The sequence below is a fragment of the Macaca mulatta genome, chromosome 5, assembly GCF_049350105.2.
Source record: "Macaca mulatta isolate MMU2019108-1 chromosome 5, T2T-MMU8v2.0, whole genome shotgun sequence".
Classification (NCBI taxonomy): domain Eukaryota; kingdom Metazoa; phylum Chordata; class Mammalia; order Primates; family Cercopithecidae; genus Macaca; species Macaca mulatta.
In genome coordinates, this window is record NC_133410.1 from 154,043,123 (window position 1) to 154,068,076 (window position 24,954).

The 24,954-nt window shown below is 42.3% G+C and overlaps 1 protein-coding gene across 7 annotated transcripts in view; it reads left to right on the top strand.

Moving 5' to 3' along the window:
- The first annotated feature begins 10,853 nt into the window (after positions 1-10,853).
- Positions 10,854-24,954, top strand: part of SMAD1 (SMAD family member 1) — a 77,626-nt gene continuing 63,525 nt past the window's right edge. Inside the window, exon 1 of one of the 7 annotated variants that reach the window (XM_078001426.1) lies at positions 10,854-10,940. The gene's annotated coding sequence lies outside the window, so the exon portion shown is untranslated. Of the gene's footprint in view, positions 10,941-11,360; positions 11,849-11,952; positions 13,292-24,954 lie in introns of those variants that run through there. The other 6 variants (XM_078001424.1, XM_078001425.1, XM_078001427.1 and 3 more) reach the window with 6 other exon arrangements.

Consider the following 24,954-nt stretch of genomic DNA (forward strand, 5'->3'; position numbering starts at 1 on the left):
CTCTTTCTACAAGTGATAAAGTAAATCCTATCTTGCTTAAGCTGCTGTTATTCAAGTTTTGTGTTAAATGTAGCCAGAGCCAATCTTTCAGCATGGAAAACCTTGCCAATGGATGAAGGCCTAGTGAAGGGAAATAACTTTTGAAAGCAAAATTGTTAAATAATTTTTTTCTGGAAATCATGTGATCATTAAAACTTTTAAAAAGGGACTAATCCACTAATTGAGTCTACCTAAAATACTTCACTTAAGTACAACACTATGAATGTCCAGTGAAAAGAATATTGGCTACATTTGCTGAACACATACATATGCCAGATACTTCATTAAGTACTTTAGACGCATTAGCATACTTGCTGTGTGACCTTGGCAAGTCACTTAACATGTTGGTGTTTCAGTTTCCTCATCTATAAAATGGAAATAGCATAGTATCTATCTCATAGGATTGATCTGAAGAAAAAAGGAGTTTATAACATATATGTAAGGTGCTCGAAACAATGTCTGGCAAATAGTAAGCATAAGTGTTAGCTATTATTATCACTATTATTATTGTTTCTCACAAACCCTATTCAATAAACACTGATACTATCCACAGATAAGAAAGATGGCATCTACCTTGTATGGAGATTTGAGACTGAAAGAGATGATGCCTCTCAGGTGTTTAGTGTTGTGACAGGTAAGTGCTCTGTCAACTCTAGCCATTATAAGTTTGATATGTAACAACACTCGAAAAAGGCTCTCATTTCAATTTTATTTCAGTACTTTCTGGGGAACAGGTGGTTTTCATTACATGGATAAGTTCTTTAGTGGTGACTTCTGAGATTTTGGGACACCCATCACCTGAGCAGTGTACACTGTACCCAACGTGTAGTCTTTTATCCCTCACCCCCACCTCCACCTTTCCCCAACAAGTCCCCAAAGTCCACTGTATCGTTCTTACGTATTTGCATCCTCATAGCTTAGCTCCCACTTACAAGTGAGAGCATGCAACAATTGGTTTTGCATTCCTAAGTTATTTCACTTAGAATAATGGTCTCCACCTCCATCCAGGTTGCTGTGAATGGTGTTATTTTGTTCCTTTTTATGGCTGAGTAGTATACCATGGTATACTACTATATATATGTGTGTGTGTGTGTGTGTGTGTGTGTGTATATATATATATATCACTTTTTTTTTTTTTGAGATGGAGTCTTGCTCTGTCACCCCGGCTGGAGTGCAGTGGTGTGATCTCGGCTCACTGGGCAACCTCTGCCTCCTGGGTTCAAGCAATTTTTCCACCTCAGCCTCCCAAGTAGCTGGGATTACAGGTGGCCGCCACCATGCTTGGCTAATCTTTGTATTTTTAGTAGACACGGGGTTTCTCCATGTTGGGCAGGCTGATCTCAAACTCCTGACCTCAGGTGATCCACCCACCTCGGCCTCCCAAAGTGCTGGGATTACAGGGGTGAGCCACTACACCCAGCCCACATTATCTTTATCCACTTGCTGGTTGATGGACATTTAGGCTGGTTCCATATTTTTGCAATCGCAAATTTGTGCTGCTATAAACATGTATATGCAAGTATCTTGTTCACATAATGACTTCTTTTCCTCTGGGAAGATACCCAATAGTGGGGTTGCTGGTTCAAATGGTAGTTCTACTTTTAGTTCTTTAAGGAATCTCCATACTGTTTTCCATAGTAGTTGTACTAGTTTACATTCCCACTAGCAGTGTAAAAGTGTTCCCTTTCACCACATCCATACCAACATCTATTATTTTTTATTTTTAAATTATGGCCATTCTTGCAGGAGTAAGGTGGTATCTCATTGTGGTTTTAATTCGCATTTCCCTGATAATTAACGATGTTGAGCATTTTTTTCATGTTTGTTGGTCATTTGTATATCTTCTTTTGAGAATTGTCTATTTATATTTACTTAACCCACTTTTTGATGGGATTATAATTATTATTATTGTTTGCTGATTTATTTGAGTTCCTTGTAGATTCTGGATATTTGTCCTTTGTAGGAGGCATAGTTTGCAAATATTTTCTCCCACTGTGTGGGTTGTCTGTTTACTCTGCTTTTGTTAGGTGAATTTAGGAGCAACATTTGAACAATGGATATAAAATGATTGAATTAATAGAGATTAGGTAAGTGAAGAGAATGCTGTCAGTCTGTATCAGGAGTCCAGTAGCAGTAATATTCTCTGTGATGTTTTGGGGAATAAGGACATTGAAGTATTGAAGTTTCACGTGGCAGGAAAGTGAGTGAGAGAATAAATTATCCTCAAAGGTCTGTGTCTAAATGCTACAAATACTTCCTGACTTCACTGACAATGTAGCACAAGACAATAATTCCATTAAGCAAAGAGTATAGAATGCCCCATGTATTAGTCTTTTCTCACACCGCTGTAAAGAACTACTTGAGACTGGGTAATTTATGAAGAAAAGAGGTTTAATTGACTCACAGTTCTGCAGGCTTAACAGGAAGCATGGCTAAGAGGTATCAGGAAACTTACAATCATGGTAGAAGGTGAAAGAAAAGCAAGCCACATCTTACCATGGTAGAGCAGGAGAGAGAGAGCCTACATATGCTACACTTTTAAACCATCACATCTCGTGTGAACTCACTCACTATTATGAGAACAACATGGGGGAAATCTGCCCCCATGATTCAATCACCTCCCACCAGGTCTCTCCCCTGACATGTGGGGATTACAATTCAACAAGAGATTTGGGTGGGGACACAGAGCCAAACCATATCATTCTGCCCCGGCCCCTCCCAAATCTCATGTCCTTCTCACATTGCAAAATACAATTATCCCTTTTCAATAGTCTCCTAAAGTTTTAACTCATTCCAGCATTAACTCAAAAGCCCAAGTCTAAAGTCTCATCTGAGACAAGGCAAATCCCTTCTGCCTATAAGCCTGTAAAATAAAAAAACAAGTTAGTTACTTCCAAGATACAATGGGGATAGAGAAATTGTGTAAATACTCCCATTCCAAATGGGAAAGATGGGCCAAAACAAAGGGGCTATAGGTCCCCATGCAAGTTCAAAACCCAGCAGGGCAGTCATTAAATCTTAAAGCTCCAAAATAATTTTCTTTGACTCCATGTCTCACATCCAGGTCACATTGATGCAAGGGGTGGGCTTCCAAGGCCTGTGGCAACTCCAATGCCCCTGTGGCTCGGCAGTGTACAGCCCCCTTTGGCTGCATTCACAGGCTGGCATTGAGTGCCTGCAGCTTTTCCAGGTGCACAGTGCAAGCAGTTGGTGGATCTACCATTCTGGGGTCTGGAAGATGACAGCCCTCTTCTCACAGCTCTACTAGGCAGCGCCCCAGTGGGGACTCCATGTGAGGGCTCCAATCCCACATTTCCCCTCTGTACTGCCCTAGTAGAGGCTCTCCATGAGAACTCCACCTCGGCAGCACACTTCTGCCTGGACATCCAGGCATTTCTGTACATTATCTGAAATCTAGGCAGAGGCTCCCAAAGCTCAGCTCTTGTCATCTATGCACCTGCAGGCCCAACATCACGTGGAAGCTGTCAAAGCTTGGGGCTTGCACCCTCTGAAGCAACAGCCCAAGCGGTACCTTGGCCCCTTTTAGACATGGCTGGAGCTGGAGGGGCTGGGTTGCAGGGCATCATGTCCCAAAGCTGCATGGAGCAGCAGGGCCCTGGGCATGGCCCGCAAAACCTTTTTTCCCTCATAGGCCTCCAGACCTGTCATGGGAGGGGCTGCTGCAAAGGTCTCTTACATGCCCTGGAGATGTTTTCCCCATTGTCTTGGCTGTTAATATTTGGCTTTTTACTTATGCAAATTTCTGCAGCCAGCTTGAATTTGTCCCCAGAAAATGGCTCTTCTTTTCTTTTTCAACCACATGGTCAGGCTGCAAATTTTCTAAACTTTTATGCTCTGTTTCCCTTTTAAATATAAATTCCAATTTCAGACCATCTCTTTGTGAACACATATGACTGTATGCTGTGAGGAGCAGCCAGACCATATCTCTAGTGCTTTGCTGCTTAGAAATTTCTTCTGCCAGATACCTTAAATCATCTCTCTCAAGTTCAAAGTTCCACAGATCTCTACAGCAAGGGCACAATGCTATCAGTTTCTTGGCTAAAGAATAGCAAGAGTGACCTTTACTCTAGTTCCCAATAAGTTTCTCCTTTCTATCTGAGATCAACTCAGCCTGGACTTCACTATCCATATCTCTATTAGCATTTTGGTCAAAATCATTCAATAAGTCTCCATGAAGTTCCAAACTTTCCTACATCTTCCTGTCTTCTGTGTGCCAAATTGTTCCAACCTCTGCCCAGTAGCCAGTTCCAAAGTCGCTTCCACATTTTCAGGTATCTTTATAGTAATTTCCCACTTTCCTGGTACCAATTTTCTGTATTAGACCATTCTCACACTGCTATAAAGAACTACCTGAGACTGGATAATTTATGAAGAAAAGAGGTTTAACTGACTCACAGTTCTGCAGACTAAACAGGAATCAAGCCTAGGAGGCCTCAGGAAACTTACAATTATGGTGGAAGTTGAAGAGGAAACCAAGAATGTCTCATTATTGTGCAGCAGGAGAGAGAGTGTGAGGGGGTGAAATGCTATACTTTTAAACTATCACATCTCATGAGAACTCACTCACTATCACAAGAACAGCATGCGGGAAATCTGCCCCCCATGATCCAATCACCTCCCACCAGGTCACTCCCCTGACACATGGGGATTACAATTCAACATGAGATTTGGGTGGGGACACAGAGCCAAACCATATCACCCCACAAATTTAAGAAACTGGAAATACAAAGTTTTACTGTCATCATAATGTTTACCATAGAATTTTCACAAGGAACTTTGTAATGTATAGGCTGTTACAAAACTCTTAGGAAAAGGGCTGACAACTTTTTATTAATTCCTTCAATTTATAATTAGATCTGAATTTCAGACTTGGGGGCAATAATGAGAACAATTACTATGAAGTATGCTGTAATTAAGAAAAAATACCAATTTGTATTTGACCACAACAGTTGTATTAGAGATTTATTCTTTCAGCAAATATTTGAGGGTCTGCCATGACAGGTCTGTGCAAACTTTGGGCTTGGAGATGGGAACACAAACTAGATACAGCTCCCACCCACATAGTACTTAGAAGAGCAGTGGGGTTTTCTCACTGGATACTCAACAATTTGACTAAATACATTTATAATTACAGAGAGCTATAACTTCTTTGGAGCAAAGGGTGTGATGGGAGAATAAAGGATTCCAACAACAACATTTTTTTCAGAGACAGAGTCTTGCTTTTTGGCCTAGGCTGGAATACAGTGGCATCCTCACAACTCACTGCAGACTTGACCTTCCAGACTCAATCCATCCTCCCACCTTAGCCTCTTGAGTAACTGGGACTATAGGCGTGTACCACCACACCTGGCTAATTTTTTGTATATTTTGTAGAGATGGGGTTTCACCATGTTGCCCAGGCTGTCTCAAACTCCTGACCCCCACCCTGGCCTCCCAAAGTGCTGGAATCACAGACATGAGCCACCATGCTAGGCCAGCATTCCTTTTAATATGAAAAATAACACACCAATGATCCTTGGCAGGCTCATTCCAGGAAAACTGAGTCACTTAAATTCCCTGAGGGAGCTGAACTATAAATCATTACATTTATTTTTCTATTGAGTAGAATCATCTCTTAAAACAGGTTTTTGGATTTACGTTTTGCCTATATAAAATTTGCAGCCAATTTTAAGAGCTTCTCTTATCTTAAGTGATTAGTAGCTGATTTTTCCTGATAAACTGATTACAAAACATAATTAATTTGCCTTCAGTTCCTCACCATCTCCTTTTCTGGAAGGATCTTGTCCTCCTCTCTACCTCAGCCATACACTATCTCTGGTCACACCCCTACATCTTGGCATTGCTCAAAACTGCCCCAGCATCATGATTTCAATTTCAAGTATCTCATTCCCAGACTGCTCCCCAGCTTTTGGGAAAGGCTCCCAACTCCAGTAACTCATGGACCCCACTGGGACCTTCACTCGGTGGATCCTATCATCTTTCCAACATTTCACATTACTATACGTTTTCACCTTTCTCCTATCACAGACCCCCCGCAGTCACTCCATTGCCTACACCTTCTGCTGTCTGATGCCCTTTCCTTCCATGACATACACCTGGAAAACCCCAGCCCTAGTTAAACTCAGCTCTGTCCCCTTAGGTTAACCGAGGCTGGAGAAAAACCCACAGCCATGCTGACTGGTCTTACTTTAAATTCATGGCCACTAGACTGGGCGTAGTGGCTCATGCCTGTAATCCCAGCACTTTGAGAGGCTGAGGCAGGTGGATCACCTGAGGTCAGGAGTTTGAGACCAGACTGGCCAACATGGTGAAACCCCGTCTCTACTGAAAATACAAAAATTAATTGGGCATGCTGGTGCATGCCTGTAATCCCACTTACTAGGGAGGCTGAGGCAGGAGAATCACTTGAACCCAGGAGGCAGAGGTTGCAGTGAGCTGAGATCGTGACAGTGAGGCAAGATCATGACACTGCACTCCAGCCTGGGTGACTGAGCAAGACTCCATCTCAGATAAATAAATAATTAATTAATGTCCACTAACCTCAAATGGACACTTAATAGTAGCAATCCTACCACATTTCCAGAGTTCATTCGCTCTCAAACCTTCCTAGATGACTGTTAGATATCACTCTTTTCTTTTCCAACCTCCAGCATCTCTTCAATCCCACCATTCTCAGGAAGCAGGTTCCCTGGCAATTTCACCAAGATGAGAGTGTTGAGAAGAGACCATCCCCGTGTTCTCACCTCTGCAAGCAAGCACCAGCTTGTGTGCATCTTGGTCCACATACTCTGCCTTCCCTCCAGTCACTAGCTTTTCCTACATCATTGCACTGCCCCCAACCCCGCCCCCCAGCTTTTCAGTGCATGCGTAAAGTAGACTCAGCTTCTAGGTCTTTATACTTGCTCTTCCTTCTGCTTGGGAGGTTGGGAACTCATCCCTCAAGACTGTGTACTGTGCTTCCTTCCCTTCCTTCAGGACCTCTTGCAGTGAGGTTTCCTCTGTCCCTTTAGAAATAGTCATCTCTCCCGTTCTCAATCCCTCTTCCCCTGTTTTTTCCCATCACTGGTACCACTGTCTAGCATATTTGTGTATTTATTTAATTAATTATTTTTTTTTGAGATAGAGTCTCGCTCTATCACCCAGGCTGTAGGGCAGTGGCACGATCTCAGCTCACTGCAACCTCTGCCTCCCGGGTTCAAGTAATTCTCCTGCCTCAGTCTCCCAAGTAGCTGGGACTACAGGCATACGCCACCATGACCAGATTTTTTTTTTTTTTTTTTTTTTTTTTTTAGTAGAGCCGGGGTTTCACCATGCTGGCCAGGCTGGTTTTGAACTCCTGATCTCATAATCCACCGCCTTGGCCTCCCAAAGTGCTGGGATTACAGGCGTGAGCCACCATGTCCAGCCACGTATTTATTTATTTATTATCTGTCTTCCTTGATGAGGGCAGGGATTTTTTTTTGCTTGCCACCATATCCCCTGCTAGAACAGTGCTTCATTTACTCATTCATTCATTCAACAGATATTTAATATGCTCCTATTAAATACCAGGCACTGCTTAGGCACTGAAATTATAGCAATGAACACAGTAGACCAAAAATCCTGCTCTTTTGGCTAAATAACATGGAGACATTTAAGTGAAGACTTGAGGGAGATGAAGGAGTGAGCCATGTGGACATCTGTGGGAAGAGCTGTCTAGGGAGTGCTATGGTTTGAATGCATCCCCCAAAGTTTATATATTGTAAACTTAATCCCCAATGCAGCAGTGTTGAGAGGTAAGAACTTTAAGAAGTGATGATGTCATGAGGGCTGTTAAATTAAGTTTAGACTAAAGTTGCCTCCATATATATAGATATATATTTGTGATAGAGTTTTGCTCTTGTTGCCCAGGCTGGAGTAAAATGGCGCAATCTCAGCTCACTGCAGACTCCACTTCCCGGGTTCAACTGATTCTCCTGCCTCAGCCACCTGAGAATCTGGGATTACAGGCATGCGCCACCACGTCCAACTAATTTTGTATTTTTAGTAGAGACGGGGTTTCTCCATGTTGGTCAGGCTGGTCTCAAACTCTTGACCGCAGGTGATCCACCCACCTTGGCCTCCCAAAGTGCTGGGATTACAGGCGTGAGCTACCACGCCCGGCCCATACATATTTTAAGTTAAGTCTAAAGGTTTCTCTGGACACAGCAAACTGTAACCTAATTGGATATGCAAACAGATTATAACCACCTCTTGTACCAACCACAGAGTTTTGGTCAATCACAGGCAGCCAACTGTTCAACCTGTGTTAAAATAAGGCAAAAATTTAGCTCTAACCAATCCAGTTTTTTTCTGTACCTCACTCCATTTTCTGTCTCTTTTCCTTCTCTGCCCATAAATATCATCTGACCCTGTGGCAGCCCCAAAGTTGCGCTGAAACGATTCTGGTTCTGGGGGCTGCTCAGTTCTCAAATTGCTCTTTGCTCAATTAAACTTTGTTAAATTTAATTTGCGTAAAAGTTTTTCTTTTAACAGGGATCTGCCCTCATGAATAGATTAATGGCACTACGGGAGTGCGGTTTGGTATCTTAGGAGTGGATTACTGATACAAGCATGAGTTTGGCCCTTTTCTACCCTCCCTCTCATGTTCTCTCTCTTGCTATGTGATGCCTTTTGCTATGTTGTGATGAAGGAAGAAGGCCCTCACCAGATGCAGCCTCTTGATTTTGGATTTCCCAGCCCCCAGAGCCATGAGCTAAATTAACTTCTATTGTGTATAAACTACACAATAGTTTGTATTAGTGGTGGTTGTATTAGTCCATTTTCATACTGCTATGAAGAAATACACGAGACTGGGTAATTTATAAAGAAAACGTGGTTTAGGGCTGGGCACAGTGGCTCACGCCTGTAATCCCAGCACTTTGGGAGGCCAAGGCAGGTGGATCACCTGAGCTCAGGAGTTTGAGACCAGCCTGGCTAACATGGCAAAACCCTGTCTCTACTAAAAAATACAAAAAAAGATTAGCCAGGTGTGGTGGTGCATGCCTATACTCCTAGCTACTCAGGAGGCCAAGGCAGGAGAATTGCTTGAACCTTGGAGGTGGAGGTTGCAGTGAGCCAAGGTTGCATCACTGCACTCCAGCCTAGGTGACAGAGTGAGATTCTGTCTCCAAAAAAAAAAAAAAAAAAAGGTTTAATGGACTCACAGTTTCACTTGGTTGAGGAAGCCTCACAATCATGGCAGAAGGTGAGAGAGCAGCAAAGGCACATCTTACATGGTGGCAGGCAAGAAGGCGTGTGCAGGGAAACTGCCCTTTGTAATACCATCAGATTCTCGCAAGACTTATTCACTATCATGAGAACTGCATGAGAAGAACCCACCCCCATGATTCCGTTACCTCCCACCAGGTCCCTTCTATGACACATGGAGATTATGGAAGCTACAATTCAAGATGAGATTTGGGTGGGGACACATAGCCAAACTCTATCAGTGGTATTCTATTATAGCAATACAAAATGAGCTTAGAAAGGGAGGGAATAGCTAGCACATAAATACTGAGGTGAGAATGTGCCCAGATTATTCCAGAAGACTGAGAATGTCAATGTGACTTGGGGAAGTGAGCAAAGGGAAGAGTAGAAGTGCAGGTCAGAGTGGTAAAGGAGGGGGAAGGAAAGATTATGTAGAGTCTTGTGCTTATTAGAGGAACTTTTATTCTGAGTGAAACGAGGACCCAAGGGAGGATTTTTAAAAAATTTAATACAATGCTATTAATATACTGGCCATATTTAGGCTTTTACAATGGTCTCATCAATGTCCTTTTAAAAAGAATATCCAAATTTTTATTATCATTTAAAGAAGTAACTTGCATAATGGGCAAAATCAAATTTTATTGCATACATAATAATATTAATAGTTATTTAAGACTAGTAGGACTGCACTAAGAAAGGCCATCTAGGCTGGGCGCAGTGAGTCACGCCTGAAATCCCAGAACTTTGGGAGGCTGAGATGGGCGGATCACTTGAGGCCAGGAGTTCGAGACCAGCCTGGCCAAAATGGTGAAACACCGTCTCTACTAAAAATACAAAATTTAGATGGGCATGGTGGTTGGTATCTGTAGTCCTAGTTACTCGAGAGACTGAGGCAGGAGAATTGCTTGAACCCCAGAGGCAGAGGTTGCAGTGAGCCGAGATTGCACCACAGCACTCCAGCCTGGGCGACTGAGCGAGACTCCGTCTCAAAATTAAATAAATAAATGCCATCTATAGATTTTTAAAAAAATTAACTGCTTTAAAATGACAGTTTATAGCTCCCCCTCCCCATTCAGGATCCAATCAAGGTCATATACTGCATTTCATTGTCATACTTTTTTTTAATAGCTTGAGGTGAAATTCACATACCAAATGATTGACCCATTTAAAGTGTACAATTTAAAGGTTTTTGATATATCCACAGAGTTGCGCAACCATCACCAGAAACTAGTTTTAGAACAATTTTGTCACCCCATAACCTTTAGCAGTCACTCCTCAGGTTCCTCATTTCCCCAACCCTATGCAAACCACCAAACTACTTTCTGTCTCCATAGCCTTGCCTACTCTGAGCATTTCACATATGTGGAAGAATACAATGTGTGGTCTGTCTTCTTCCACTTCACATGTTTTGAAAGGTTATCCATGTAGCATGCATCAGTATCAGTACTTCATTTCTTTTTATGGCTGAATAATGTTCTCTTGTATGGGATACTTTATACTATTTATCAAGGGAGGGTTTTCAATAGGGGAGTGGCCTGATCTGAGTGGCATTTAACAAGGTTCACTTTCCTGTTGTTCTAAGGAGCAAAGGATGATCAACCGCGTCAAACGCTGCTTTTAGGGAAAATAAGATGAGGCCCACGAATTGACCAGTAAGTGCTCAAATAGGTTAAGGGAAAAAGGAATTTAATTAGAAGGCATATTCTGACTGCTGGGAGTGATTTTTTTTATTTTTTATTTTTATTTTCTTGCTTCATGTGAAATTTATTCCTCAAAAAAATCATTCTTAGTCTAACTGTAACTCAACATTATAGTAATTATCCAAGATTTTATGCAGTTTCAAGAGTTAGCCAAGAGAAAAGTTGACTCTTAGAAGATATTTTCAGTGTCTATGCAGATCAGGTTGGTAAGAGTTAAGTGCGAAGGAGTTGGCATCATCTAAAAGACTGTAAAAATTGGACCAAAAATGTGGAGTGTTAAAGCAGTATCTCCTTGTGGCATGTCATTTAGAGCAACAAGGTTACCTACTCGAATCACTGGATCCTGAGTTGACATAAAACGCATCTGTTGACTCAGGGTTTGTATAAGCACGTGCAGTAGTTACTAGGCTATCCAATTCTGGGTACGTACAACTTCTGGGGCGTGCAAATTATTGGAGAGTGCGTGAGGGGCAACGAAAACTAGATATAAAAGGGCGCGTCTCCAAGGATAACTGTCAACATGCACTCCACGTTTATAGAACGATTCGGTGGGCGCGGTGGAAGCATTAATGAACATTTCAGAAAATAAAAACATGGAGTATCGAAATTCACTTGCAGATAATGGACCAAGTCCGCTCCACCGGGACTAAAAAGGCAGGGTTAGGAAAGCCTGAACGCCGCGACACTGTTTTTTCTCCAGGAATAAACGGGACGTGGGGCTGCGGGTAGAAGGGGGTGGCTCCGGCCGCTCCCCCGCCTCGTCCTCCGGCCCCGACCGTGCTGCGCTCACGCCGGTCGGGCCGGGAATTTGGAGAGGATCCCTGGTCGCGCGGCAGCGGCGGCGGCGCGCGGGTGAGCGGGTGAGCGTGTGAGCGAGCGGGCGGGCGGGCAGGCGAGTGCGCCGGGTATTGGCAGCCGAGGAGTGGAGGCTGGGCGGCTCCGACTCCCTGACGCCAGCGCGACCAGATCAATCCAGGCTCCAGGAGAGAGCAGGCGGGCGGGCGGAGAAAGGAGAGGCCGAACGGCTCAACCCGGGCCGAGGCTCGGGGAGGGACCCTGGGAGCGGAGCGCGGCGCAGCGCCCGGCCGGCCAGACCCGGGCCGCGGGACCCCGCTCGCCCGGCCACTCGTGCGCCCGCGCGGACTGGCGCGCCGCTAACCCGGTAAAACGAAACAGACCCAAACCCAACTTTCCCTTCATGCCGCGTCGCCGCCCTCCCCTCGGCGCCCCAGGCTTTCCAGCGCCGCCGCCGTCGCCTCTGCACGCGTGGGGCCACCGCGGTCGTGCTGGGCTGGGGGCGCGGGCGGCGGCGGGGAGGGGGCTCTTTCTGCGCCGGGCGGGCTGCGAACCCCCCACCCCCCATGATGGCGCCTCCCTGCCGCTCTGAGGAGCGAACCTGCCACCGCGTCTTCTTCTCTTGCCCAGCCCGCCGGGCACCCCTGGTGTCTTTGTTGGGTCGTCTGCCGTGGGAAGCCCAGTTCCCGGGCCCCCAAGCCTCGGCCCTCGGGCCCGACCGCGCTGGGACCTCCCCGGCCGCGCTCCCCCTCCGCGCGCTCCTCACATCTCTCCCGTGCGGCAGCCGGGCCGAGGCCCGTTCGCGCGGCCCGCGGACCCATTGTGTCCCCCGCGCCGGCGGGGCGACTCCTGAGGGAGCTGGAGGACGACCGCCTGCGCTGCCCTCCAAGGCGCCTGGTGGAGCGGGTCTCGCGGGCGGGGGACCCCGGCGGCCCGGGCCCCTCCACATCCCGCACGGGTTTCCTTCTCGGCCCCAGCGAGCCTCTTTGGGGTCGAGGTCAAGGAAAGTTCGCACCGAAATCCCCTCTAATTTATTCAAAGGTTTGGCGGCGGCGCGTAATTTTTTCCCCCTCTTCCGCCTACACCCGCTGCGTCTCCTGGTGTCTCATTCCTTTCCCTTTACCGGAGTCGATTGCCTCACTGCATGTGTATTCGTGAGTTCGCGGTTGAACAACTGTTCCTTTACTCTGCTCTCTGTCTTTGTTAGTGTTTCTCGGGGTTGTTTCTGTAGGAAGGTGGGGGTGGTGGGCGTGAGAGACAGACGTGGGCTTGTTTTTCTAGTTGCTGAAGCTGTATGAAGGCTTTAAAGGGAGAACGTTTCCTTGATGTGCTTTAGGAGGGGAGGAGGAACAAATGCCTGCCAGATCTCACAACTACAGTAGCTGAGCTTTTGTTTATTTTGAAGCGCATGCAATTTTTAAATACACGGTGCAAGATAACCAGTAAAGGCTCGTTCCTTCTGAAAATTGAGGCCGGTCTCAACCATCTCCTGAGAAAGCATCGTTTTCGTGAGTGCTGAGACAACTGTCCTTTTTCTCTGCCCTCCCCCCTCTTTTCTTTCCATTGTATCTGAAGTTTCAAAGTACGTGGAATGATAAAGAAGTTGCATGATTTCTGTTATGTCTTCCTGTTGCTGCAACTCTCAGCGGCTAAATCTCAGAATGCCTTTATTTCAGAACATCTCTGGGTCTAATTGTCTGTTGTGGATAACTTGCCCACACCTCGGTAACACAATGAGAAAACTGTTCCCTGCCCATGTTGATTTTTCATCTTGTTTGTAATTACTTTAAATTGTACTGAAGGTGGGTGAGCTGTATTAAAGAAGAATCGGGGCAGAAGTGTTCACTGCCCCAGCATTTTCAATTGGTGTAAATATTGTTGCATCAGTGTTATTCTGATGTAGGTGCCAGATCTAAATATGCTGTACTGATTAAAGTGTTTGTTCTGCCCTCTCCCACTCTCTTTCCTATTTGCAGTTATTTGATATTTCTGTGCAGGTGGTGTATCATTGGTGTAATACTGCAGTTCTTAGGAAAGTGTAACTAGGGTCGTGAGAGATGATTTTTCTGAAGATGGGTGATGCCAGAGCCTCTAGAGGATCCAGGCAGGATCAGGTTTCTTCTGAGGGTAGGGATTTGTCCTTGATTTAGTTTTGACCCCTACAACCATAGGTATGTAACCAAATACATTTTACCCCTTGCAGTATCCTTTGATTTCATATCCTTGAAGAGCTGATGACCTTTGTGTTTTAGAGAAATGACAGTTTTTAGGCAATTAGAGACATTGACGTCTTACACTTCTTGGAATTTAATTTTATTTCTACTAAGTTCATTAAGGCATTAAGAGGAAGTAAGTCACATTTTCTCAACTACGTTGATTACATTTATTAGTTAAAAACTAAATTTCACTTTGTAATTTTGATTTCTAGCAATTCTGGGTTAAAGATAAAATCTAATAACTTAGTGGACTGGAAAAAGAAGTAACTTGGGTGTAATTAGACAAGCATGTTTAAGCTGCAGTAGCCTACATAATCAAGGCCAAGTGTGTGTGTGTGTATAAAAGATCTCATTTGTGTAGTCTTACAAGGCTAATGGAGGCATCACTGAGGCTTTATAAATAATGTAAGTTGGGTATAATGTAGAGTCTCCAGAGACAGCAGAGAAAGCATCATTACCAGCCTTTTCAACCTGCTTGAGATCTTAAATTGATTTACAGCACTGAACTGGTGCAAAATGATACATCAGGATGACATGGGGTCAGCCTGTAAAAGTCTATGATGTCAGCCTATTAGTTCAGTCATCATAATTAAACCATATTACAGGGGTAGCTAAGCAGGAGTCTGGCGTTATACTTCACATATGGGTGGTACATGGGTTTTGTTTATAGTGGAAGGGCTGAGATGGCCAGGAACACCAGTGTGCCTGAAAGAAGGAAAAGGCTTACAGAACTATGAATTTCTAGAGAGAAATTTAAGATAAATGCAGAGATATTCAGTCTGAATTGTATAAGTAGCTTTTCATTTGGTAGAGGCAGAACAGATGCTTTAGGGATGCTGATAAGGACCTTTGCAGCTCTGATATGTGTACTGAATGCTTCATGTGAGTTTGAATTTAACTTGGCCTTAGGGACCTTCTAAAATATCAGAGGACCGCATACTTAACTATGATCCTTTTATTACCACTGAATTTGCACTATATTGATGTATCAACTGACATGTTTCTTTAACTAGTCTAACTTACCAGGCCTATACCAGAAACAAAGATATTTGAATTGAACATATAAAAATTCAGGAAAAGAAGATCCTTGTTTTGCTTAAATTTCTGACAATCCTTATTTAGCTTATGGATTTTCTAGGGCTCTGCTATCCACTAAGGTAGCCATAGTCACATGTAGCTTTTTTGAAATTTAATTTTATTCTGTTTTTTTGAGACAGGGTCTCGCTCTGTCACCCAGGCTGGAGTGCAGTGGCACGATCATGGCTCACTGCAGCCTCAACCTCCCAGGCCCAGGCAATCCTCCCACTTCAGCCTCCCAAGTTGCTGGGACTGCAGACACTGCCACCATGTCTGCCTGACTAATTTGTTTTTGTATTTCTTGTAGAGACAGGGTTTCGTCATGTTGCCCAGGCTGGTCTCGAACTCCTGGGCTCAAGCTGTTCTCCCGCCTCGGCCTCCCAAAGTGTTGGAGTTACAGGTGTGAGCCACTGCACTCTGCTACGTATAGCTATTTAAGTTTAAATTAAAATTAAATAAAAATTCACTTTCTCAGCACCAGCTACATTTCAAGCGCTTAGTAGCTGCTTGTGGCTAGTGGCTGCCATACTGGACAGTGTGTGTATAGAATAGTTCCATCATCACAGAAGGTTCTGCTAGCCAGTACCGCCCCAGGACCTTTACTCTTGTCACTTGTTACCTCTACTAATGAGTTTGTGGAGTCAAAGATGGAAAGACATATAAACTAATCTTATCACTAACTAGCTGGTTTTTTAAAAATAAAACACAGTTTGGGAGGGACAGTTGAAGCTACTGGATAAAAGGAGTTTGACTTTTCTGTAGATATTATTATTATTAGTGTCATCGATTCTAATTTGGTTTAGAGCCTTAGAGAGGAGAAATAATTGTAGCTAACCTTTTTTTTCTGAATGTTTACGTATGTATGCCAGGCATTGTTTATAATACCCATATCTCATTTAAGCCTCAAAACTTCCATAAGTACTGTTGTTGTCACCTATTACAGGTAAAGAAACTGAGGCCAGAATGATTCAAAATCTTGCTTCAGGCTGTGTAGTGAACGATTATGATTTCTAATCTTACCTGGGATATGATCGAGGCAGTCAAACTCTAGAAACTCCATCTTAACTATGTTTTTGGTCTTTCGTTCAGAAGACCCAAATCATCGTCGTTCTGCTGTGCTTTGCTATGCCAGTATAGACATGACTTGGCTTGTATTTTTTTAGGTCTTTAAATAAATTTACCTTCTGTTGTGCCTTTCTGGGCTATCTTCTGTCGTCCTTTTGTAAGTGTTTAAGAAAGGAAAAATAATGCTTATCTAAGCAGCACATAATTTGAAGAGTAAATCTGACTTGAAAGTAACGGATTTCAAAGCCAAATTAGTTTTATCTCTGCTTTTCTGCATAATTCTTGTCACTTTCCTCTTGCATTTTCTTACATAATCACAAACTGGTATTAAGTTAGGAGGAAAGTTGTAGTAATTCAGTTTGTCTGTCTTATCAAAATTAGTCTGTCTTTCCTGAGCTGTTAAACACTGTAAGAATAGTAATTGCTAATTCTTTGGGGATTTTTAAAAAAACATTTAGCATCTATTTTTATAAATGTTTTACAAGGTCAGGGCTGTTTAAGAATCTGATGAAACTGTGGATCTTGTATCTTCTTATTCCCACCTTCCTATCCCAAAATGCTTATATGCCATGGTGAGTTAATGTATACACTTAACTCTCTAAATCTCATGGTCTTTTGGGTGAGGTAGGTCCATGGGACTGCCCTGCCAAGTGCTTTCATAAACATTAAGGTTTGTAATTTCTTTTACAGAGAATAGAGATATTTAGTATTAAAAGTTGCTTTAAAGATTTTCTAATCTGGTTGGTTCATATCAAGGTGAACAATCTGAAGTCCAGAGAAGGTAACTGACATCCAAAGTTACCTGTCTAGTGACTGGAAAAAGGGAAAGCCAGGATCTGGATTCCTCTTAGCATTAAGTGCCCTTTTCTCCCCCCCCAAACACCGTCACTATCTTTCTGAGGCTTTGGTGTGAGCATATCCAACGTAATTTAGGGAAGGGAGGAGAGAATTTTTTGGCATTGTAGCAACTTTTTATACCTAACATTGTTTGAGCTTAGTAGGAATCAAATCTGACAAACAGTGAGAAATGCTTATTTTCTACATATTAAAATTGATTCTTTTTCATTCTGGAGATGGAAAAGAAAAGCCCTATATCTAATTTAATCAACGGGACCTTATTAGAAAACGGGAAATCCAAGATTGTACAAAGTTCGAATGAAAGCAGGCAACTCTGATACCTAGCAAAATATACGAGTCTCCTCTTGACTCTCAAAAACAAATCACATTCCTAACCAAAAGCTAAAGTTTGGGGTATTTAGGGGATACTAGGGAGCAAGGGAGTCCTAGGGAGAGAGTTGGACAGGTCTGAGGAGAAAAAGGATAATTTAAATATAAAAAGTGGAGAAAATCGGTTTTAAGTCATAGCATGTCTTTGAGGTTGATGAAATGTTCTGCTACTTCTATATGTGGTTTTACTCTTTGGTACCAAGATTTTAGAATGTACTTTTATTACAAATAGGGGCGTCTCCTCTTTGCCCCGACCTGAAACCTCTTGACCCTTTATTTTCCTTTCCTGCTATTATCTGGTAATACAGATATTCAGTCTAATCTGTTGATCTGTCATCTGATTTGCAGCAAAAATACCTGACGCATTTTCATCACTCCGGTGTAGCCACCTTTAAAAAGAAAAAGGCAGAGCCAAATAGTATTAATGTAATTGCTTAAAATCTAAATTAAAATACTCATCTTGGTGTGCGTTATTAAGACAGTGTCAGTTCTAGAGGTGCAGGGCTAGTCCTATATGCAAAACAGTAATGTCTATAGCTATTGCGGGCTGACTTGCAGAAATGAGCGACTTCTCTAGAACATTCATTTGCATAAAGGAAACTGTCTTTCAGAAAAGAAAAGCCAAAAGTTTCATAAGCATTTTCACTCCAGTGACATCAGAGTTTTAATAAATACTGGGAACTACAGTATTTGAACAGTTTACATCTTTATAATTTTTGTTATAAGCTAAAATCTAACTTTAGAGAAGATTCTTGAAAATAAAACATTAAATCCTCTAAGATGTGAGGAAGTCCTTACCTGGTGATTCTCCCAAATTTCTTCTCTGTTTTTAGTGTTTGAAAAAGGAGCATATATATACACCCCTAGGTTTGCAGTATAGATTGGTTTCTTAACAATTTTTTTTTTTTTGAGGCAATAAGCCTGGATCTGAAGAAAGAACGTAGAATTGTTAATTATGCATGTATATGCTTTTGAGTTCAGGATGTAAATGAATATTCACTAGGTCCTGTTTGGGAAGAGGAGGAGAGAGGGGTCTCTCTGTTTATTCAGAATATATTTTTATACATAAGTTTTAATGCTTTATTTGTAGTTTCCCCTTAATTGTAGGGCTGCTGTACTGTGGATATTTTGCTCTACAGTCTGAGATTGTTAGGGTATAGTTACTCAAACTATTCATTTATTATCCTCCCCTGTCTTTTTTTTCTTTTTTTGTGGTTTCTTTGTGGTGTGCTTATGCAAAGTAGATGTATTCCAGACCTTTATAGCTTTTCTTCTTTTAGGTTCAAACACTGTAAGAAAAGTGGGGGGAGACTGTCTGTCAGCTGTTATAATTAGGCATTAAACTGAATCATTATTCAGTTAACTAAATGCACGATCTTTTGCTTGTTTAGATTGAAAAGAAGCGTATCTTTTTAATGAAGGAGGGATAGTAAATGGGCCCTTATTTGATAATTTTGCTGCAGTATTATAATTAAGTATGTGCTTCATTTATTCCTTGAATATTTATTAGTTCTGAGGCTCAATAATTAGAGGATACATAAAAATGAAAAATTAAATGCAGCAACATTATAAGAACTCTTACAAGGTAGTATAGGAGTAAATTGTACAGACAGCTCACATCAGGACCACTGTGGCCTGAGTTTGCATAGGTAGAAGGAAGAGGGACATTATAGGCAGAGTAATGGCATGGAAAACCTGGGAGATAAGCATGAGTGTTGAGTATCTGTAGAGCAGCACTGTCCAATAGAATTTCTGCAGTGATGGAAATATTCCACATCTGTGCTAATACAGTAGCTGTAGCCACACATGGAACAGCATTTTTTAATAAATTAATTTATGTTTCAGTAGCCACATGTGGTTATCATATCAAATAGCATGGATCCAGAGGTAGTGAGCAGCCCTGCCTGACCTCAGTGGGTGTTCTTCATGGAGCCTAGTATGATGGTGTGGAGGGGATTTTCAGAAAAGTTGAGTTCCAGTGAGAATTTTAGGGCCTTAAACTGCAAGAATAAGGAAACATTGGGAAGTCACTGAAAGTGTTTGAACATGCAGTTTGCACTGGAGGAATAGAGCCCAGTGCCAAGAGATCAGTAAGAAAGCTATTGAGTTATGTATGAGATGATAAATCTCTGATAAAGGTAAACATGGAAAGAGAAGGATTAAAAAAAAAAAAAGAAAATGAAGGCTTGGTGACTACGTGGCTATAAAGTAATGAGAAAGAGATGTCGGAGATATATCCTAAGTTTCTAACCTTGGTGGCTGGAAAACTAATAAAGGTGTTACTTAAGAATAGGGAAGAGCTGGTTGTAGAAGGAATAAAAATTGTGCAAATGATAAATTGGACTTGATGTGTTAAATTTAAGGTGCGATATCTAAGTCAGAGTATGCTACAGGCAAGTCAGAGATAAGGTTTGGGAGGACTTGAAAGCTTTACGTTGGACTCTCTGCAGTCATCTACTGGGTATTCTGAGAGAACCACAGAGAGAGAAAGAACTGGTGGACTGAATCTTTATTGGAGCCCACGGTTAGGAATTAATAGAAGGAAGAGACTAATTTGAAGTAGACTGTCTGAGAGGCTGTTTGACCTAGACCAAAGAAGAAACTGAAAGAAAGGCATGGGGTCAGAGGAGTGGGGAAACCAGGAAGCCACTGGAAGAGAGATTCTAGAAGTAGGTTTGGAGGGGAAAATGTACAGTTAAGGGTGAAGGAGAAGTCAGATAATCACGTGAATGCAGTTTCAGAGAAGACAATACATTAAGAAGCGAGAAATAGAGTCTTATACTGCCTTAAGTGACTTGCATTTTAAGATAGATGAGATCTCTTCATATTTGAAGGTTGAGGGGAAGAAGTCAGTGGACAGAGAGCAATTGGAGGTGATGGAGTTAGCCATCTGGAGCACAAATGACAAAATATTGACCATGGTAAGGAGAGAGAGTTGTCTGAGAAAGAAACAGAATGGGGTCCAAGTGAGAGGGAAGCATGTGGCAGAGCTCCTGCCCACTTTTGTTGATTTTCCTGTATTGTTGGAGGTAAGTCCTTTTACTGGGATGGTGAGGAGGAAGATCAGCACATGGTAAGGGAAGAAGAACCACCGGAGGTAGAGTGCCGGGCAATCTATAGAGAAGTCAAATTCTAAACAATTGGGGGGAAGCCTAGGGTGATGTGTGGTGAGGCTGTTATATAGGAGACTAGGTTAATTGTTACTTTTTGGTATCACTTTGTGGCCTGGTAGGCTTAGGGATAGCAAATGGGTTCAGAGATAAGGCTCTGGAGTCAGATTGCCTGGGTCTAAGACCAAGCCCCAACACTTAACTTGTTTTATAAGGAGCCTGATGAGCTAAATGAATTGAGAAGAGGTAAGCAATGAGAATCCTGGTAATGAGGTAGTGAAATATCAAGTTTGGGAATTTGTAGATAGAGCATTTCCCTAACAATTCTAGACAAAGGTTTCTAAGAAAAGTATAGAAATTGAACTAACAGAAGAGTCCCTTTAATGATTTTAAAGGTTATTTAAGTTGATTAGAACTTTAAAAAATAAGTATTCTGAATTTTTCTATGGCTTTTCTTACAGCATTCATTACGGTTAAAAACATTTCTTTTTCATTAAACCAGTACATGCTTAATGCAGAAAGATTCTGCAGTGGATTCTTGTCATAGCTTTAGAAGGAAAGGGGAGATTGATTTATGCCATTGGGGGGAGGGTTATTAATAGCCAGCCACGGAGCCCTTCTAAATGTGACTCCAAAGGCAGAAACAATAAAGGAAATGTTTTATAGATTTGATAGCATTTATTATGTGACCAAACATACTCAAAAACAAAACCTGAAAGACAGATAGAGATTTGCAACAAATACCGTTCTTTGTAAGAAAGACTTGTGTCAATAGGAAGCACCACCCCAATAGAAAAATTGGTGATGGACCTGAACAAGCATTTCACAAACAAATGAGATGCCAACTGCTGACAGGAAGGTTCTGCGCCTATAATCCCAGCTACTCTGGAGGCTGAGGCAAAAGAATCACTTAAACCCAGCAGTTCAAGGCTACAGTGAGTTATGATTGTGTCACTGCACTCCAGTCTGGGCAACAGAGCGAGACTATCTCAAGAAAAAGGAAAAAAGAAATACAAACGACTAATGAACATAAAATGTTTTGGTTATGTCCTCGATCAGACTCTTGATTGAAATGGGGATGATGTCTTCCTTTTTCCTGTATTTTGTCATTCTTTGTATACTAGGAAGTATCAGTCTGAGAAAACTAGGCTTTTCTCATTTAAGGAAAGGAAGTCCGAATTTCCCAGCCTTCTAAGAGAATCTGGAGTTTCAGGGAGGTACAAGATATATATAAAGCGGAGTTGTAAGAGGCAAGCACCCTGCTTCCCTCCATGACATGGTTTTCGTCCAGGAGTTTCCTTATTACACTGTGAGGGGCTATCAGTTATACACAGTTTCTCAGTCACCTGGCATAGATGATGAACCTTGAAGACACCAGTGCTTCCTAGATCATATTGAAATAGGCCCCTTTCTCTCCTACCTGAATTGCAGTATTAGATTTTATAGTGGCATTTACTCATTGATGTGAGACACAGTGATTATCTTGGAGTGTGGTTTTGATTATTGAGATGGACGAGTTGATGAGGTATTAAATAAAGTGAGAAAAGTTCCCCTTGTAGTAAAACCTTATAATGTTTTTTTAAAAACTTAGGTGTCAGTGTTTAATTTTCCAAATTTTTTTTAAAGGATAATAGTGGTCATGGGTTTTCTGTCAGTAGAAAACTCGAACTGTTTTTCCCTCTGCTCTCACATTACAACAGTCAACACAAAATACTTTTGTGACTAAATGTGTGTGGGTTTTTCCCTACACACCAAACACTGGCTGGATGTCTTCCAATTCAATTTTGACACTACCTGGAGATAGCCTCAGATCCCACAGATTGAGGGTTCAGTCCCACCCACTTCCGACATAAGTCCAGGACTCTGGAACTTCTGGCTGACCAGCTTCAAGTTGGGGCTTCTATGACCCCGCTATTTAGATTCAATTAATTTGCTAGAATGGCTCACAGAGTTTGGGGGAACTTACATTTACTGATTTATTATAAAGGATATTAAAAAGGATACAGATGAAGAGATGCACAGGGCAAGGTATGGAGGAAGGGGCATGGAGCTTCCATGCCTAACCTGGGCGTGCCACGCTTCAGGAACCTCTGCGTGTTCAACTTTCCAGAAACTCTCTGAACCTTGTCCTCCTGGTATTTTATGGGGCTTCATTTTATAGGCATGATTGATTATACCATTGGCCACTGGTGATCAACTTAACCTTCAGCCCCTTGCCCACTCCCTTGAGGTTGGAGGGTGGGGCTGAAAGTCCCAATCCTCTAATCCTGCCACCATCCTAAAGCTAGTTAGGGGCTGCCAGCCAGCAGTCAATCATTAGCATACAAAAAGACATCACTTTGGAGTCTCCAAGGATTTTAGGAGCTGTATGCCAGAAACAAGGTTGAAGCCCAAATATGTATTTTACAGTACCGCAGGTTTAAAAGGCTATTCATATGCTGCCCATAAGGGAATGAGTCTGCTGGTTATTGGTAGGATCCTTACCTAACTGAATTACATTCCGTCTTAAGTGGGTTCTTACCTTGCCCTAGACAGAATCAGAATTTGTCTGTGTCTTCTCTTATCATCTCCTTTCTTTTAAATGACCTGCAAACATTTTAAAGTTGGATAAAAAAGGCTTTTAAATCTCACCTTAAGGCTCACAGCTTGGCCCACCAGCATCCCCTGCCCATCCGTAAGTCGTTTCTGAGTGAGGTGTGACTGGGAATACGGGCCCTGAAGTGATACGCATTGGTGAGACTTGTCACTTAAACTCTTTGAGCTAAGTGGTAGAGGGAGGAGAAATGCCAGGAAAATCGGTCTTAATTTTATCAGAGACAGTAGTTTTTAATGAAAGAGAATAATGATGCAGTGAATATTGCTGTAGAAATTATACAGCTGGTTGTGTATAGCTTGCCATCTCATCTATTACAGCTTCCTGTTTTGCTTTTTGCCCATTGCTGGCTTTGCAGTCCAACATAGTTAATAGCAACGTCTTTATTTTTCATGTGTTTATGTTTGTGTGCTCAGGACTTCTATTTAGTTTATTCGAGCTTGAGGGAATGATTAGTTTTAAATGTTTTTCTGTTAACTGTGAACAAAATTAACTAGATTATCATTTAAATGTTGGCACAAAAACTGTATTTATAGCATTTATTTGCATTTATTTGTAGCATATTTGCTGAAGAGTTTTGTCAATTTGTGTGGGCTGAGATGGTCTGTATTCTAGAAAAGGCTCCTTTAAAAGGGGTGTATCCTCACTGTGGAGTTCTACTTTTTTGTTAAGCTGATATTAATTAATTCAGCAAGTATTTTATGCATTCCTGCTGTGCATCCAGCACTGGACTATGTTTTGGGTGGGATAGAGAAAAGTGTAAGTCATTTTCTGCCCTGAAGAAGTAATCTAATTGGTAAGAGGAGATTATACATTTGAAGCTGTTTCACTTCAAAATCAAGGGATTGGGGGGAAAAGTCTGATGCGTTTGGTAGAGCTTTTGCCTCTGGCTCACTTCTACCTTAGTTTATTCTTTTTTCTTTTTTTGAGACGGAGCCTCGCCCTGTCGCCCAGGCTGGAGTGCAGTGGCGCGATCTCGGCTCACTGCAACCTCCGCCTCCCAGACTATAGCGATTCTCCTGCCTCGGCCTCCTGAGTAGCTGGGATTACAGGTGCCCACCACCAAATCCAGCTGGTTTTTGTGTTTTTAGTAGAGATGGGGTTTCACCATGTTGGCCAGGCTGGTCTCAAACTCCTGACCTCGTGATCCACCTGCCTCACCCTCCCAAAGTGCTGGGATTGCAGGCGTGAGCCACCGTGCCCAGCCCCAGTTAATTCTTTCAGCAAGGTTTTGAGTGTCCGTATTTCTATTTATGCTTACGTTCATAGTGTATCTCTTAGACAGCTTGATAAAGTTGGGATAAGGGATTGTAAGTATAGGACCTGCACTGAGGATCTTCTAACTTTGAGGAACAATACAAACCTGCTTGTCTAGTCTAGCATCTGTTGTCATACCTTTTATAACAGTTACCTTATTAACTCTTTAGACTGGAGTTCCTTGAGGGTATGGCCAGTGTCTTTATGATCTTTGTGTTAGCACAGTGCCTAGCGCAGTGGTTCTGCCTTGTCTACTCATCAAAATCATATGAACAACTACTGCCGCAAAAATGCCTGGGCCCATCCTATCGAAGGGTTATGGTAAGGAAGCTCTTAAAAATATTAATATTGTTAATATCCAGCAATATTAAGAATGGTTGGCTGACACACACTAGGTACTTGATGAATGAATTTTTTCATTTTGTTGTTTTTAGAAATACGTCAGGAAATATGGTATGTTGTGAGTTCATTGTGGTTATGAACCATATCTTTTATACTTTGTAGCACTCAGTACTGTGTGATGCTGGTTGTGGGTGCTCAGACGTACCAGTTAAGTTCTGAGGATTGATTGCTTTGCTTCCCCTTTTTTTCATTGAGGAGAACAGAGATAGAAAGGGTATGTGTGT